This window comes from Nansenia antarctica (genome assembly GCF_963989245.1).
Source record: "Nansenia antarctica genome assembly, chromosome: 2".
Taxonomy (NCBI): Eukaryota; Metazoa; Chordata; class Actinopteri; order Argentiniformes; family Microstomatidae; genus Nansenia; species Nansenia antarctica.
In genome coordinates this window covers 44,622,084-44,639,158 of record NC_137675.1, presented here as the reverse complement: position 1 = coordinate 44,639,158, position 17,075 = coordinate 44,622,084, and the positions used below count along the sequence as shown (strand labels likewise).

Genomic DNA, 17,075 nt, shown 5'->3' with positions numbered 1-17,075 from the left:
CAGCCCACAAAAAAGGACTGTTTCTGTGTTAGTAGGATCATCAGAGACCCAAATGTACAGCACAAGCACTGAAAATTTTAGTTTTTCATTATATGGGACTTTTATATCTCTCTTATGGCGCTTCTCCAGTGACTAGACCGGGACGGTACAGGACAGCACGCATTTGTATCTTACTCGTACCGTATTTTCAGAAACGCTTCTCCATTATACACAACAGACCCGGAGCGAGTCGGGACAGTCCCCACTTCTGTTCGCTAGCTACATTACGTTGCTTATACTTCACTGCGGGGTTCGACAGAAACATCGTAACATAATTGCTAAACATTCATTGTAAAATGATTTGGGGGGCCAATATCTTCAGCTAGCTAAAGTAACTAGCTCACTATATTGTGGTCTTAGCAGTTGGTAAAAGAACAGGATTAAAATAAATATATATGAGCAACATATCGTGGGCTTGCTACAGCAAGCACAATAAACCAACTCGTTCTGTCTGAAGCTACAATACTGGGACCATTCGTGACTGGGCTACAGGCAGTCAAATACTAGGTAAACGTGTGTGTAGGACACAAATAAACTTGGATTTCATGCATTTCAAGTGGCATCTTTGTAATCACGACGACGTAGACATGTCTAATAATGCATTTCACCATGTAAATTCCCACGATAGTGAAAATACCACCGCTCATCCGTGATCAGACTTAGCTGGGGTGCTGCAGCTGAAGAGCATCAAATAGAGTGCAAAAAAAGCAGCATCTGCACACTCAAATCTGTGCAAAGGGTTAGCGATGCTTGAGGTCTCAAGGCTGTTGGACCATTGTAAACAACAGCTGTATGACGCGTCACTTATCAATCAAACCAATCAGCGGTCTGCAGCGTCACATGGTAGCACGGATAGTACCTTTCTCTCCGAGTCAGGAAGGGTAGCTAAAATCAGTACGGTACTACGGCCCGGTACGGCCCAGTTGGCAGTGGAGAAAGCAAAACAAAGCAGGCTGACGGGTTCTGGTACGGTACGGGACTGTAGTGGAGAAGCGCCATTACACCTGTAATTTGGTTCGATTCAGACTGGTCCGATTCATAATATGTTACAATGTTGACCTTGGACCTGTTTAGATTGGTGTTCACACTGCAATCTGGACAGAGCAAACCATCTTCAGGTACCTGATCCTCATCTACCCACCTCTTTCTACTGACCATGACTTCATCGCCGCAGGCGGTCTCTGGAATTGCCAGTCGGCGGTCCGGAAAGCTGACGCTATCTCAGCTTATGCATCTCTTATGGCCCTCAATTTCCTTGCTCTCACTGAGACCTGGATCACACCAGAAAACACAGCTACACCGGCAGCCCTCTCTGCCGCCTACTCCTTTTCTCATTCCCCTAGACCCTCTGGTCGAGGGGGAGGCACAGGACTCCTCATCTCGCCCAAGTGGTCACACACTGTCCTTCCCCTGGCACACTTGTCTACATCCTCCTTTGACTTTCATGCTGCTTTTGTCTCTTCCCCGGTCAAACTCCACATTGTCGTCATCTATCGCCCCCCAGGCCAACTCGGTGACTTCCTAGGCGAGATGGATGGCCTTCTCAGCTCTTTCCCTGATGATGGCACTCCGCTCGTACTACTAGGTGACTTCAATTTCCAATCTGAGAAGCTTCTCTCTTCTGGAGTACTTGACCTTCTCCTCTCCTTCGGCCTTACCCTGTCCCCCTCTCCTCCGACTCATAAGGCAGGCAATCAGCTTGACCTTGTCTTCACCAGATCTTCCCACACTTCCAACCTTACCGTTACCCCTCTTCCAGTTTCTGATCACCACTTTATATCCTTCTCCCTTCCCCTCAAAACTTCCTCTTCCCTCTCAGCCTCTAACCACTTAAGACCCTCTCGTCGTAACCTACGTACCCTGTCCCCCAGCGCCCTCTCTTCTTCTGTCCTATCCTCCCTACCCTCTGTCGAATCCTTCTCCCTTCTATCCACTGATGCGGCATCCTCAACCCTCTGTCCACTAACCTTGAAGCCAGCTCGATCCTCTCCTCGAGCTCCCTGGCTCTCTGAAACGCTACATGCTTGTAGACTAGAGCTCAGAGCAGCTGAGAGGAAATGGAGAAAAACTGGCCTTTCTGATGACCTTAACCTCTATCACTCTCTCCTTGCCAACTACGCCTCCTCGGCATCAGCTGCTAAAACATCCTACTATCATTCAAAAATACATTCTTCTGCCTCTAATCCTAGAAAACTGTTCTCCACTTTCTCTTCACTCCTTAATCCACCTCCTCCCCCTCCTCCTTCCTCCCTGTCCGCCGATGACTTTGTCACCTACTTTGAAAAAAAGGTGGACGACATCAGCAGCACCTTTCTCCCCCCACCGCTCCCTCCTCCCACTAACAATGCTAACACTGTTCCCACTAACAATGCTAACACCCCTTCCAAACTCCCCCCTCGACACTCGATCTCTGGATTGTCATCTTTTCCCCCCCTCTCCCCCGATGAGATTCTCACACTTATCACATCAAAACGGGCAACCACATGCCCTCTTGACCCCATCCCCTCCCCCCTTCTCCAATCCATTTCCGCCGACATCCTTCCTTACCTTACCACCCTAATCAACTCCTCCCTATCCACTGGATCTGTCCCAGCGGCCTTCAAAATAGCCAGAGTCAAGCCTCTCCTCAAGAAACCTACCCTTGACCCATCATCTGTCCACAATTACAGACCGGTATCCCTTCTCTCCTTCCCTTCCAAAACCCTTGAACGCGCGGCATCTAAACAACTGATTGACTATCTCCGGAAGATGGATCACTTAGACCCCCACCAATCCGGCTTCAAGGCTGGGCATTCCACTGAGACTGCGCTCCTTGCTGTCACGGAAGCCCTCCACTCTGCCCAAGCTTCCTCCCTCTCCTCTGTTCTCATTCTCCTTGACCTGTCTGCTGCCTTCGACACAGTCAATCACCAGATCCTTCTCTCCATCCTCTCAGACCTGGGCATCTCTGGCACCGCACACTCCTGGTTTTCTTCCTACCTGGCGGGCCGCTCCTACCAGGTGACCTGGAGAGAATCGCTATCTTCTCCACGAACCCTCTCCACTGGAGTTCCCCAGGGTTCCGTCCTAGGGCCCCTACTCTTCTCCCTCTACACCAAGTCTCTTGGCTCGGTAATCTCTTCACATGGGCTCCCCTACCACAGCTACGCAGACGACACTCAACTCTTCCTGTCCTTCCCCCCGTCTGATGTACACGTGGCAACCCGTATCTCAGCATGTCTCGCTGACATTTCAACCTGGATGGCTGACCACCATCTCAAGCTCAATCTTAACAAGACTGAGCTCCTCTTCATCCCCGGGAAAGCCTGCCCTCTCCAAGACTTCTCCATCACAGTGGAGAACTCTACTGTAACCCCCTCCCTGACAGCCAAGAACCTTGGAGTGATCCTGGATAACCGACTATCCTGTGCGGAGAACATTGCAGCAACGGCTCGCTCCTGCAGATTCCTCTTCTACAACATCAGAAGGATACGACCATTCCTTACCAGAGAGGCAGCGCAACTCTTGATCCAGGCACTGGTCATCTCCCGCCTGGATTACTGCAATGCACTCCTGGCGGGGCTCCCCGCTTCAGCCATTAGACCTCTGCAGCTCATCCAGAATGCTGCTGCCCGGCTGGTATTCAACCTCCCCAAATACTCGCATGTCACCCCTCTCCTTCGCACCCTGCACTGGCTCCCGATAGCAGCTCGCATCAGATTCAAGACCCTGGTGCTTGCATACCAGGCAGCTAAAGGGACAGCCCCTGCCTACCTGAAGGAAATGGTAACCCCCCAAACCCCTGCCCGCTCACTCCGCTCCTCCACCTCGGCTGGCCGACTGGCCCCTCCTCCTCTACACAGCAGTCGGGCTGCCCGATCACGTCTCTTCACAACACTGGCTCCCCGCTGGTGGAATAAGCTCCCCACGGCTGTCAGAACGGCAGAGTCACTACCCATCTTCCGTCGTAGACTGAAGACCCATCTCTTCAGGTTACATCTTAACAGCTCCTCCTGAGACATCTTCCGACCCTCACCTCTACGTCTCCTAAAGACACCCGCTTTCCCCTCTACTGTGTCCCTAGAACTTCTATTGCCCCCCTTGTACTGTTTCTCAGTTTCTCCAGTAAAAAAACAAAACAAGAAAAGTTTTAGTAGAAGGCGATAATAGGGAGAAGGTTTTTCCTTCTATCAGTGGCCCCGGGCCCGAGCTAGAGTACTCTTCCTGCAACGAATGGTGGACTGCTGATTCACATGCTTAGTATTCAAATGTATTGATTGTAAGTCGCTTTGGAATAAGGCGTCTGCTAAATGCCAAAAATGTAAATGTAAATGTAAATGATCCTAGGTCAGTGTAGAGACTGACCCTAGCAGGGTTGCCACGCTTGCCTTGAAATAATTTTCCATACCACCTCTTGATTTTCCAGGTACCATGTTTTGTGATGATATCTAGACCGTTAAAATGTTCCGCCCCCGCCCGTCCACCACACCGGCCAACTCCCACCCCCAGAGGACACCTGACTACTTACTTGATTTAAAAGATGTGCCGTCTAGATGTGCAGTCTAGTCTAGATGTGCGATCAGCTCTTAAATGCTTAGAGAGTTAGCTGTCTAACCAGTGTTTTGATAGCTCAGTGTAGATGTATTAAACTAGAACTAATTTCCAGCCTAGAACACCACTGGGCTGAAAAACCTGGTTCCCTAAAACGTCTAGGTGATGGTGGTGATTCCAATTCATCAGAGCAGTCATACGTCATATCTCCCTGTCATCAGAACGATTACGCCCCCTTTTGGGTGGTAGAATTGTTAGAAGTTTGACTTGTGGTCAATGCAAATTTATGGTCTTTGCTACTTTTATACGTTAAAATAAGAAAACAGTATTGCTTTTTAGCTATTAGGAGCCCAAATCCGATGGCCAGTCAGGCAAACAATTTTATAGTGTCGTTGCCGATCAATGATCTACGTCGTTATATATTTAAAAAATCATGAAATAGAGGTTGATGTGTGTCCTTTCAGTCTGCCTCCATCTATGTGGCTGAACGACCCGACGGCCTGAGATGTCATAACCCTAACCTGACATATACAACTACTTTATTGAATCTCCAGATAATGTATTTCTGACATCTATCACTTGCTGTAGTTAAGATACTTTATTTTTCTGTTTTGGTAGTCTGTCCAATGTGACACTTGCCCTCCTCCACCGGCCCTAGTTTTGGATCTAGCTTGCTGTTCATTATTTTGATAATAAATCGTAGCTAGCTAGCTATAACATCTTCCTATATATATATATACAGTGTTTCCTCTGTATATTCCTCTGCGGGCCGCCACGAATGAATTTCCTCCGCCACTAATTGATTCAGACAGTCCACTTTGATTCAGGCTGCGCAGAAAGGCAGCGAGTTATTATGACCGGAGAACAGAAAAAAAGCAGATTGAAGCTAGATTTAGGCCGCTTCCAGACCTACATTTCGTTACGATTTAGGGCGTAGTTAGTTACAATATGTTACAATGTTGCAATTAACCTTGTCGTTTGTGTTCGCACTGCAATCTTCTTTCGTGTAACGTCAGAGGTCCAACTCGGTGTCGCGTAGCCATGCCCGCATCTCTGGTTCTAGGTCGAAGAGGCTGGCTTCTGAGGGTGGTCTATATAAGGGGCAGATGGGGATTATGTGGTTGGCGGTCTGCTCTGGGTCACCGCACTCGCATGCCGCACTGTCCGCCAGGCCCCACGCCTACATTGATGTTTTAAAGCGACCGACACCAGTTCGTAGACGGTTCAGTGTGGTCCATTGCCGGCGTGGTAGGTCGTCTCCTCCAATGGCGCCATCTCCTGGGTCCCAGATGTAGCGGTGGATTCGGGAGGGCCCGGCTGACTCCCACTCCTGCTTCCAAGCTGCTGCCAACCATGCATCTCTGGAGATGTCCTCAGAGGTGGAGTTGAGCATGTCTTGTGCTGCCTTGTTGTAAGGGTGGCGGGTCTTGAGTCTGCTTGGAGGTGCTGGTGTTATGGTGGTGTTGTGCAGGATGTGCCAGTCATACTTTTGTGCCTTCCTGGCCAGGGCGAGGGTGGCAGCCTCCCGTCGGAGGCCGGCCGGTGCTATTCCCGCGAGGACTGGCAAGAGGGACACAGGGGTAGGCTTCAAGCATCCAGTTATTATTCTGAGGGAGGTATTGATAGCCACGTCGACCTTTCTCGCATGAGGGCTTCTGCTCCAGACTGGGGCGCAGTATTCCGCAGCAGAGAAGACCAGGGCTTGGGTGGATATTCTTAGCGTCTTAGCGGAGGCTCCCCAGGTTGTACCAGCGAGGCGGCGGATCAGCGCGGCCCTGGATGTCACTTTGGCCTTGACTTCTTCCAGGTGTTGCTTGAAGGATAATGTCCGATCCAGGCGCACTCCAAGGTACTTCGGGGCTTGCTGGACCTCCAGACATTTGTTGTCAACGCGCACCTCAAGTTCCCTCCTGGCTTCTCTGGTGCTAACCCAGCTAGCGGGGAATGTTCCCCTAACATTGGCTAACATTCCCTACAAGTTCTGCTAATGTTTTAAAGAAAACGTTTTCATCTAATGTTCAAAGAGCATTTTAAGGATGTTTACCATTTCAAATAATGTTCCTATAACGTTAAATGTTAACAAAGTAAGAACGTTTTAGGTGCAACATTCTGAGGATGTTTTGGGGACATTGTTTAGGTAACAGATTATAGAATGTTCTTTTATAAAATGTTCCCACAATGTTACACGATAACAAAGGAAGGACATTTTCAAAGCAACATTTGGATAATGTTTTCAGGATGTTATTGATGCCTCAGATCACAAAACGTTTTTTCTAGAATGTTCCTGTAATGTGATATGTAAACAAAGGAAGAACGTTTTACCTGCAACATTCCAAGGATGTTTTGGGGACATTGTTTAGGTAACAGATTCCCAGCTAGGAGGGAATGTTCCCACAACATTGGCTAACATTCCCTACAAGTTCTGCTAATGTTTTAAAGAAAACGTTTTCATCTAATGTTCAAAGAGCATTTTAAGGATGTTTACCATTTCAAATAATGTTCCTATAACGTTAAATGTTAACAAAGTAAGAACGTTTTAGGTGCAACATTCTGAGGATGTTTTGGGGACATTGTTTAGGTAACAGATTATAGAATGTTCTTTTATAAAATGTTCCCACAATGTTACACGATAACAAAGGAAGGACATTTTCAAAGCAACATTTGAATAATGTTTTCAGGATGTTATTGATGCCTCAGATCACAAAACGTTTTTTCTAGAATGTTCCTGTAATGTGATATGTAAACAAAGGAAGAACGTTTTACCTGCAACATTCCAAGGATGTTTTGGGGACATTGTTTAGGTAACAGATTCCCAGCTAGGAGGGAATGTTCCCACAACATTGGCTAACATTCCCTACAAGTTCTGCTAATGTTTTAAAGAAAACGTTTTCATCTAATGTTCAAAGAGCATTTTAAGGATGTTTACCATTTCAAATAATGTTCCTATAACGTTAAATGTTAACAAAGTAAGAACGTTTTAGGTGCAACATTCTGAGGATGTTTTGGGGACATTGTTTAGGTAACAGATTATAGAATGTTCTTTTATAAAATGTTCCCACAATGTTACACGATAACAAAGGAAGGACATTTTCAAAGCAACATTCGATAATGTTTTCAGGATGTTATTGATGCCTCAGATCACAAAACGTTTTTTCTAGAATGTTCCTGTAATGTGATATGTAAACAAAGGAAGAACGTTTTACCTGCAACATTCCAAGGATGTTTTGGGGACATTGTTTAGGTAACAGATTATAGAATGTTCTTTTATAAAATGTTCCCACAATGTTACACGATAACAAAGGAAGAACATTCCCAGCTAGCAATTTTTTGTTCTAAAAATGTTCAAAGAATGTTACCTAGAATGTTCTCGTAATGTTTTCAGCGGGAAGTTTTCTTTAAGTTCCCAGAATGTTCTAGGATAACGTTCTCTAAAAACATTTTTTAAATGTTGTGTGATAACCTTCTTAAAATGTTAAGTGACAACATTGCTAGAACATTATGCCCTAATGTTCTTGAAAACGTTTTCAGCGGGAAGTTTTCTTTTAGTTCCCAGAATGTTCTAGGATAACGTGCTCTAAAAACCATTCCAAAAACGTTTGCTTATAACCTTCTTAACATTTTTACTGAAAACCCTGTTAAAACATTATGCCCAAACATTCTTAAAATGTTTTTGGGATGTTATTAAAAATTCAAGTTTCAGACTTGCACCAATAACCGAGGAGGCTGAGGACGTGGCAGACCAATCAAACGAATCTGATTAGATTTCAGACCAATCAAACGAATCTGATTAGATTTCACGCCTGACTGAGATGTTCAGTGGTCGGGCACAGGTAGACGGTTTTAGTTGAAGACAGCACAAGGGAACGGGACACTGTGGATTAAACGGTAAGGTTACAATAACTGTTTTTAATTGATTAACGTTACTTTGTATGGATACATTTACTTTCTTGACCACAAACTAACCGTTAATGCGAATAACGTGGAGCGTGTGTGTTGTCAGAAATTTCTAGGAAGCTGGGCGCAAAATTAACTTTTATCCACCGTCCAAATCGACAAATTGGTGAACGTTCAGATTTTACCAGCCACTCAATAGATTAACGTCATTGTTGTTGGTTTTTTGGCTGGTGAGTGAAGCAAATCTACCAGCCCAAAAGTTTGGGACAGGTTTGGGAGCTAGCTAGCTAGCTAGCAAGCTATAGCAATCTAGCTAGCACAATTACTAGCATTCTACATGTCTATTTTACATGGATATTACTTGGTTATTTCCAGTAATTACTGCATAATTAACGGCCTGTAATTTAAAGGGCTACCAAAAAGACTTCTGATGAATCAGAAACTATTCTGATTTTAAATACTATTTTTGTTATAATGCAGGTGGATAATACAGGTGGACCATCCATGACTGAGGACAGTGATACAGGTGGACCATCTGTGACTGAGGACAGAGTTCAGAGTAAGGATGTGTCCAGGGATGATGTTTAAGAATGTGTCCAGGTGCAGCAGCAGCACTTGAGGGGAGCAGAAGCCCCACACTGTTCGAGGACTAAATCAAGCAATCAACACTTTGGGAATGCCTGTCTGTCATGAGGATATGTACTGTCAGAGATATGTACTGTTGCAGTGATGATAGGTTCTGACTTCCATGTTTTCAGTATGTACAGTATATGATGTTTTGCTTTTTTAAATGTTTTTATATGTTCTCAAATGAAGCTGTGGCTGCCTCTCCCTGTCTCACCTCTGTTGTTAATGTTAGTAAATAATGATACATTATGTTGAAAGACTTGAATATTGATGTTATCAAACTTTTACATGTGTTAATACGTTTAGCTAAAAACATTTTAAGAATGTTTGGGCATAATGTTTTAACAGGGTTTTCAGTAAACATTTTAAGAAGGTTATAAGCAAACGTTTTTAGAATGGTTTTTAGAGCACGTTTGTTACGAGGGGGGTCAGCGAGGATGCCTCCCCGATGCCTCTGCTGGTTGAAGAGCAGCATCACTCCAGCCCTGGACTAATTACGTGATTATTGTCACCTGTGAGTGTTTGTATGTGTATTTAGGTGTGTCCCATTTCCCTGTTCCCTTGTCAGTTGTTCGTACTTGTTAGCGTCTTGTGAACCCTCGTCTTTCCCTTAAGAATATTGTGCCTGTCCTGTCCTTTCGGTCCTGGAGGACTTTACCTTACCTGTCGCTACTTCCAGGTATTATTGACTATATGTGTGTTTTGATTTGTTTGTGTTTAAGTGAAGTTTGCTTTTAGTAAACGGAGCCTTGTTTGCTCATCTTTTGTTTTCGCTACTCGCAAGTGTTTTGTTTTTGTTATTAGTTATCGACTCGCTACGCAGAGCCTTGCTTTCTCTCCTTTATTTTTCTGTGGTTCTGTATCACGGTCCTTTGCTATGGATATTCAGTGTATTCATCTCAGTAAAGAGAACTTTATTTTATTCATGTCTCGACCTCAATTCCTCTGAGTCGCACCGCACCGCACATGGGTCCAACACCACTCTACATTTAGAACATTATTCTAAAACGTAACACACGTTATCCTAAAACATTCTGGGAACAAACAAAAAACTTAAGCTGAAAATGTTTTGAGAACATAAGTTGTAATGTTCTAGCAATATCGTCAACTCACATTTTAAGAAGGTTATTACTGAACATTATCTTAAAACATTCTGGGAACTTCCCACTGAAAACGTTTTCAAGAACATTAGGGCATAATGTTCTAGCAATGTTGTCACTTAACATTTTAAGAAGGTCATCACACAACATTTTAAAAATGTTTTTAGAGAACGTTATCCTAGAACATTCTGGGAACTTCCCACTGAAAACGTTTTCAAGAACATTAGGGCATAATGTTCTAGCAATGTTGCCACTTAACATTTTAAGAAGGTTATCACACAACATTTTAAAAATGTTTTTAGAGAATGTTATCCTAGAACATTCTGGGAACTTCCCACTGAAAACGTTTTCAAGAACATTAGGGCATAATGTTCTAGCAATGTTGTCACTTAACATTTTAAGAAGGTTCACAACATTTAAAAAATGTTTTTAGAGAACGTTATCCTAGAACATTCTGGGAACTTCCCACTGAAAACGTTTTCAAGAACATTAGGGCATAATGTTCTAGCAATGTTGTCACTTAACATTTTAAGAAGGTTATCACACAACATTTTAAAAATGTTTTTAGAGAATGTTATCCTAGAACATTCTGAGAACTTAAAGAAAACTTCCCGCTGAAAACATTATGAGAACGTTCTAGGTAACATTCTTTGAACATTTTTAGAACCAAAAATTGCTAGCTGGGAAGGTGGTATGCCGCTGCGACTGTCTTTCCGACACTGAGTTGTAGACGCCACCTTCGAAAGTATGCTACCAGTGTGCCTATGTCTACGTTAAGACCCTCTTCCATCGCCTTCCACGTTGGTCGGCTCAGCATGATGGCAAGATCGTCTGCGTAGCCATACTTTCTAGATGCTGTATCAGGTAGGTCGTGGATGTAAACGTTGAACAGCATCGGCGAGAGAACAGACCCCTGCGGTACCCCGTTCCTCAGTCTTCTGAGCCTACTGCACTGGCCACTGCTGGTCTGTAAGATGAAGCTGCGGTTGGAAAGTGTCTCCATGATGAACTTCACCATGTGGCGGTCCGGTATTGTCCTCAGCAGCTTCAGGTGGAGTCCCCGGTGCCACACGGTGTCGTATGCAGCAGTCAGATCCAGGTACACTACCCCAGCTTTCTCATTGTCCTGGAAGCTGTCCTCAATGTCCTGACAGAGTAGTGTTACCTGGTCTGCTGTTGATCTTCCACGACGGAAACCAGCTTGTTCCCGTGGGAGCTGTGAGTCCACCACTGGCTCGATGCGGCTATGGATCATCCTCTCCAAGATCTTAAATGGGACACAGAGCAGCGAGATTGGTCTGTACGACTTGGGGTCTTCTGCAGGTTTATTTGGCTTTGGCAGAGCTATGACAGAGGCACGGCACCAAGTCTTTGGGAGCTTTAATCTCCGGTAGCATGATGTATAGAAAGCACAGAGCCAGCCAGATGTTGTTGTGCTCTGGTGGATGACGAACTCCGGGTGGATGTTGTCACGGCCAGGGGATTTGCCTGGCTTGAGCTTGCTCATGGCTTCACTGAGTTCCTCTGCTGTGAATTCTCCCGAGAGGTTGGAATCGACACTGGCCGCTCCCGAGATGCAGGACACCTCACGCGATGTCAGTCGTGCAAAGTCTTTGTCAGCATCCGGGAAGCGGCCGTTCTTCAGGAGCTGGGATGCGATGGCATTTGCTGTGACTGGGCAGCTGTGGGGTGTTGTATTTCTGCCTGTGAGCTGGTTGATGGTCTGCCACGCCTTGCGACTAGAATGGGTGAAGTCGATTGATTCGACAACTTCTGTCCATCTGGCCCTGCGGGTGATATCCAGCACTGCAATCGAGACTGAATCGCTCTCAACAGGCGCGCGGCGCGAGGCGACGCGCTTTCAAAACAGTTTTGTGATTGGTCCGAATTTAGCGGGACATTTGGATTTCTCTCTTCGCCCGTCGCCGGTCCCTTTAATCCCGTAAACGTATCCTAATCGAAAATGCAACATCATCAGCGACGACTGTGGGTTATTGCATTTACTGCTGTTCTCTGGTTCATGTTCTTATACCAGTGCTCAGTATGGAGTATTTTAAATGAACATTCGTAATGTATGTGTAACCCATGGTTAAAACTACAATACCCAGCAGCAACTGGTTACCTAATTCCACAGCACGCCTATAACATCCGGGTCGCGAGTTGTCACTCCCTCTCTACCTGTGAGCTGGCTGGTGTGTTTGGCGTGGTGACTACGGCGGTGTTTGACTTATTGGATTTGTTGGATTTATTGGATGGCGAGCTAACCCTGAACCGAATGGAATGGAACTAATAATGGAACTTCCGTAAAGGAACTTTTGTGTGGTAGGACGGAAACTAACCTTCCCACTTGAACATGGATTATGGAAGTGTGAATCTGAATCGTGAATAACGAACGGACTAAATTGTGTAACTGTGTGAATTATAATTTTAATTTTTAATTTTGCCATTTAGCAGACGCTTTTATCCAAAGCGACTTACAATTACGAATTACAGGGACATTCCCCCTGGAGTAACTGAGGGCTAAGTGCCTTACCCAAGGGCACACTAGTAGTGGTGTGGCTTCAGGCGGGATTTGAACTCACAACCTTCCGATCCCAAGTCCAACTCACTATCCACTAGACCACCACTACCCCCACAATTATGAATTGTGACTACATTGAACATTGTACATTGTATTTGTGTGACTAAATTGTATAACTGTAAAGGCCTATATTTGATCTATATTTGATCTATTTGATTTATATTTGATCTATATTTGATCCATTTGATTTATATTTGATCTATATTTGGTTTGTTTATTTCTTATTTCCTAATTTCTCTTATATAAACATTCATATGAACTTTACCTCGTCTCCTCATAACTTTGGCACTCACACACACTGGGCTCCCTGAGACGACCTTTGTTCTTCTGTGATTTTTCCTAGCCTATCTGAATTATATTTATGAAGTAGCATATTCCACTGGCTACATATGTCTCTGATGTTCATGGTCAATTAAATCAGCCTATTTTGTGAAACAAATAATGTTCCCGCTAATGGGTTAACCGAGCATTCTCGCACCTAACGTGCAAGCACCTAGCTTCGAACTATTCATAGCAATATGCGCGGGGCAAAAATAATCTATTGCCTCTAAAATCACCACGAACAGAACGGCGGAGGTACGGGTAAGCAGGGCTCATGTTGGTGTCCTCAAAGGTAAGAGTTGGTTTTCTTTAACTCAACTGATAGCATTACCTTGCTGTTGTTGTTTACCGAATGCTCCATCTGACTGTCACACTGTGATTTTACTTGTGTAAACAGTTAATGAGTAACGTTAGCCGGTTTAGTGCATGTACTCTCATGTAGGCCTACTTCGTATTGATCTTTGTGTGTGTAATTTGTGTGTGCTAGAAATCAAGATGGCGGCGCGCACAGACGCTGCGGCTCGAGTGGCTTCAACACTGGTGTTCTTTAGTGTTTTTAAGTACATTTGTATGTACATTTTTATTTTAGTACTTATAGGGAACGGTTGTGTAAATAGTACCTACAGCAGACTAGACTTACTAGAAGTTGGTGCGAAAAACGAGGGGACTGTAACGTCGGAGTTCTTGAAACAACATAGGATCCCATTCGACGTCGCCGGGTGAAAAATATTACGCGATCCCAGCCCTCAGGCGCAAGCGGCGGAGGCGAGACCGTAAACAACGCCGAGGAGGAAGGGGAGGCCTGCTAGCCAGGCTGAGATGTAGCCCGGATAAGCCAGCTTTGCAGAGTATTTTTCTATCCAACGTCAGGTCCCTGGCTAATAAGATGGACGAATTGAGACTACAGGTCGCCAAAAATAACATCGTGGGAGATATCTGTGTGATTATTCTCACTGAAACCTGGCTAAATGACACTATCCTGGACTCCGCGATTAGCCTGGAAGGACGGACCCTTCACCGGGCAGATCGGACTTTGCTTAGCGGAAAGACCCGCGGAGGTGGGCTCATTATATCTACGAAGGATAGCTGGTGCTTAAACACGAAAACTGTAAGTAGCCACTGTTCCCCAAACCTGGAATACTTGACTGTTAAATGCCGACCCACTTACCTCCCGAGGGAATTCAATGCAGTGTATATTACAAGCGTTTACATTGCACCAAATGCAGATGGTAGCTTAGCATTGACGCGGCTATATGACGTCATCAGTGGTCAACAGAGCGCGTACCCACAGGCAGTCCACATTATAGCCGGAGATTTTAATCATGCCGACCTGAAGGCAGTACTACCCAAGTTCTATCAGCCACATCACCACTAAGACTGTCAGAACCTGGCCAGAAGGGTCCGCTCCAGTGCAGATCTGCCTAAATGACACCTCATGGCAGGAATATGAGCATGAGGACCTGGAACAGTTCACGTCGTCGGTTCTGAACCACATAGTGAACTGCACCAACTCAGTCACCGTGGACAAACGGGTCCGGGTCTACCCCAACACGAAGCCATGGATGACTGGGAAGGTCCAAAAACTGATCAATGAGAGGGACAACGCCTTCTTCGCAGGGAAGGGCACACTGCTGTACAGCACCACCAGGGCTAACCTAAAGCGCGGCATCCGAGAGGCCAAGGCAGACCACAGAGAGAAGATTGAGGAATGCTTCCTGAGCAACGACTCCAGGCGGATGTGGCAGGGGGTTCAGCACATGACAAACTTCAGAGCCAACAGGCTCACAGCCGCAGAGGACGACCCCCTGCTGGCGGAAAAGCTGAACTCCTTCTACGCCCGGTTCGACGAGGGGCGAACGGAGGTAACCACAACACAAACACCACTCTCTCCAGCTCTCAGCAGCCTCACCCTCACAGAGCATGAAGTGAGACGCGTGCTGAAGGCGGTGGACCCCAGGAAAGCCTCGGGGCCGGATGGCGTCCTGGGACGGGTGCTGAGGGACTGCACCGACCAACTGGCCGGGGTTTTCACCAACATCTTCAACCAGTCCCTGTCCCAGGCCACCATCCCACCCTGCCTGAAAACCTCAACTATCATCCCAGTCCCGAAGAAAAGCACGGTGAGCTGTCTAAACGACTACCGCCCGGTGGCACTCACACCAATCATCATGAAGTGCTTCGAGAAACTAGTCCGGGCCCACATACTCACACGCCTCCCGCCCAACCTGGATCCATACCAGTTCGCCTACAGAGCCCACAGGTCCACAGAGGACGCCATCGCGACGACTCTCCACGCCACTCTATCCCACCTGGAGAGGGGAAACAGCTACGCGAGACTGCTCTTTGTGGACTTCAGCTCTGCCTTCAACACCATCCTTCCAGACAGGCTAGTGACCAAACTACTAGACCTGGGACTATCACACTCTATATGTGCATGGATCAAGGACTTCCTGACCGACCGCCCCCAGAGGGTGCGGGTGGGCTCCCACACCTCCACAGCCCTCAGACTCAGCACTGGGTCCCCCCAGGGCTGCGTGCTAAGCCCCATCCTCTACATGTCTACAACCTCTACACCTACGACTTCACCCCCGTCCACCCCAGCAACTCCATCGTAAAGTTTGCAGACGACACCACCGTGGTGGGCTGCATCTCGGGGGGGGACGAGGCGGCGTACAGGGATGAGGTAGAGCAACTGAGCAAGCTGTGCAAGGTTAACAACCTGCTGCTGAACAAGTCAAAGACCCAGGAAATCATCGTGGACTTCAGGAGGAAAAAGTCTGAGGTCCAGCCCCTGCTCATCGACGGAGAGAGCGTGGAGAGAGTCTCAGCCCTCCGATTCCTGGGGGTGCACATACAGGATGACCTGTCCTGGAAGAACAACACAGTAGCCACCATCAAGAAGGCACAACAGCGGCTCTACTTCCTGAGAGTCCTCAGGAAGGAACACAACAAGCAGGAGATACTGGTGGCCTTCTACCGCGGCGGAGTGGAGAGCATCCTCACCTACGGCATCTGCAACTGGTTCTCCAGCTGCACAACCGCGGAGAGAAATGCGCTACAGAGAATCGTGAGAACAGCCCAGAAGATCACCGGCGCCCCCCTCCCCTCTCTGGAAGAGCTGTACAACACACGCTGTCTCAGGAAGGCCTCCAAGATCTCCAGAGACCCAACCCACCCTGGGTACGTACACTTTGCCCGGCTGCCCTCGAAAAGGCGGTACAGGACCATGGCCGCAAGGACAAACAGACTGAAGCACAGCTTCTACCCCAGGGCCATCCAGGCCCTGAACACAGTAAAGACCTAGGTTCTGGGCCCTGGACAGTCTGGACGGATTGATGGCAGCTGCTGGACTGAAAAAAATCTGGTGTAGTGCTGAGGCACAAATATGTACATTTCAAGCCTGCAAACTGCGACACTTTAAATGAATGTGCAATAACACTATGTGCAATATGACAACCCTAGTCGTCTATCTGTACAGTATAGTATAGTGGATAGTGTACATAGCCTTTATTTATGTAAACCAGCTCCTTCCCTTCTTGTCTTTTTTAGTTTTTTTTCTTCTTTCCTAGCACCAGGGGAGCCACCCCTCCTAAATTTCGTTGTTTGGTACCTGTACTATAGCAATGACAATAAAGACCATTCATTCATTCATTCATAATGCGCGTTCCGCATGTTCCGCGGCAGCTGTAGGATATATTGGTATTTGATCACCTTCTATATAAAATCACCTGCTCGGCTTTAATGACTTAACTGCTATTTAAGAAATTATAATTGTTGCCACCCTCTAATTTTTGTTTTGAGCTGACGTCTTTGTTTTGAGCGCACGCGAAAAATGAGCGCTCCGCCACTAATGTAAAAAATCCTGGAGGAAACACTGATATATATATTGATATATATATACACACACACATATACTATATATACCATACAGGCTAAATACTGATCACTTGGCAAATGCATCATCTATTAAAGTAGCAAAGATC

At 46.2% G+C, this 17,075-nt stretch overlaps 1 protein-coding gene across 1 annotated transcript in view; it reads right to left on the bottom strand.

Annotated features, from left to right (window-relative positions):
- The window catches only part of rabep2 (rabaptin, RAB GTPase binding effector protein 2), a gene marked incomplete at its 5' end in the record, with an annotated part of 45,467 nt that overhangs the window by 2,058 nt on the left and 26,334 nt on the right, over positions 1 to 17,075 (bottom strand). The window lies entirely within an intron of this gene.